A 2,299-nucleotide genomic window follows, 5' to 3' on the forward strand; every position below is an offset into this window, starting at 1 on the left:
AAGTTAAGGACTGTTTGTCCTTAACTTTTGAACATGTAACTGTAAGTTAAGGACTGTCTGTCCTTAACTTTTGAACTTGGAAATCAAAGTTAAGGACCTATTGTCCTTAACTTTTGAACTTGTAACTGTAAGTTAAGGACTGTCTGTCCTTAACTTTTGGGCTTCTTAGCCTAAGTTCAGGACCTACTGTCCTTAACTTTTAATTTATTTTAACACAAAATAAATTAAATGCAAACACACAATAAGGATAATAATGTACAATATTTAACAAGGTAGAATGATGCTATAAAGTAATTCCATAAATATGTACCTCCAAGAGATCATCCTAATTCCAAACTCAGATTTATTTTATTATGAGCTAGCTTGGTTAGCTTCTTTTCGACAATGTATGATTACAATTAATATTATATTGAAACATTAGCCTTTTGATCCATATAACAGTCTTTTCCATCTTCTAATGTACTTTATAATTCCCAGCAATTGTGTTAATTAGCAGTAGCATAAAATTTGTTTCTGTAATTAATAAGCTCATGACGAAAAGTTAAAAGCAGGAGATCTATTTGAAACCTCAACAGATGGCGGCACAGTTCTCCCTAACACATGAAAGAGATAGAAGAAAGGGTAACACAGTCTTTTCATATTAATTTTAATAGACTAGTGATTACTATTGCTAAAGATTAAAAATGCTGGATAAAAAGTAAATACCACTTTAAATAGTGGCTACCCCATGCCATTTCTACTGCAATTTACTTGGGGTCTACGATTGGCATTCGATAGAAAATCAATAAAAGAAAGAAAAGAAGAAAAAGTTAAGGTCAAATACAACAACTATCAAATTCTTTAAAGTAGAGGTACGATTGAAAGAGGAAGAGAAGAGTAACTAAAGTGAAGAAAAGAATTACTTCAAGAATCAAGATGGATATTGGATCTGGCAAGTATTATATATCTTGTCAAACTGGCTAAAGCACGCATTCAAGAATCAAGATATGGATATTCAGTTTCAGATCTGCTGCAAATTAAAGTTTTATCTCATTCCATTCTTTTTGCTCTAATCTAACCTAACCTAAACCTGGAAACTTAACCTTTCGGCTACTCAGGTCTTCCCTATCCTACTTACCTATTCTGTTCCCTAACTTAAATCTCAATCCTCACAATTTCTATTCTCCTTTTGTAAGAGCAGAAAATATAATTATCATTATTGTTTTTTTTTTTTTAAAAGGCAAATTGAGATGAGCAGAACCAAAATAAGTCTAGGGTTTAAGTCCTATGAATTGATCGTTCACATTTGATATAGAGAGTGCTTCCAAAAGCAGGACTTTTAAGCTCGAACCCGAATTGTTACTACTTTAATATTATTTTACATATAAAATTATGCACCACATTAAAAGTACTGGATTCAATCAGGGGCGGAGCTAGCCCTCTGCTTACTGGTTTAGCCGAACCCAGTAGCTTTTGTGCAGATTCCGTATTTGTCTAGGGAAATTCATGAAATATGTACAAATTATTATTTTAGAACTCAATAACTTAAATGAACTAAAATTTCAAACACATAAGCTTCAAATCCTGACTCCACCTTTTAATTCAAATGAACTCAGACCATTACATTGGATCCGCCCCTAATCCTCCCTATTGTCAAATTCTTGGAACACTGAATTCAACAATCCCAAAACCATCTAGGATAGAAACACAATCCATGTCAAATTCAGAATAAATTTATTTCAAATAAAGTCAATATTCAATTGCCCAAGATATAGAGTGGTGAGTCCTGTATGGCCTATAGAGTAAAATTGCTGCCTGTGATCGAGTACTCCCTAGTACCAATCAATTGTCCTCTTAGGGATGGTTTGGTTATTGATATTAGACTTTTAACTATCTCGATACAAAAATTGAGATTATATTTATCACAAAATTAATTATTAATATAATATACACTTTATACCAAAATTTTGATATTATTTATATCTCGCTAGATAATTCTTTTTTCTTTTGACTATGTTTTGCTGGTTACCCAATATTTATGATGGTTATTGATGGGAATAGTCGTGATGCATGCATACTATCTCAAACACCTCTGTTATCAAACAATATGGTACTAATAAATTAAGACAAGCTTTTAGATTAAAAAAACAAGTTTAGATGTTTATATTAAATCAATGAATATATAATAGTATATGTTTTTTGTATATACTTTTATCAACCATTGTTTAAGCAGTACTATTTCAACTTAACCTATCACTCAACTATCTCAAATTATTTATTAAAGTCACTTTTCTTTCGTTTGTAATAACAAAGTCACTTA

This window comes from Nicotiana attenuata, unplaced genomic scaffold (assembly GCF_001879085.1).
Source record: "Nicotiana attenuata strain UT unplaced genomic scaffold, NIATTr2, whole genome shotgun sequence".
NCBI classification, from domain to species: domain Eukaryota; kingdom Viridiplantae; phylum Streptophyta; class Magnoliopsida; order Solanales; family Solanaceae; genus Nicotiana; species Nicotiana attenuata.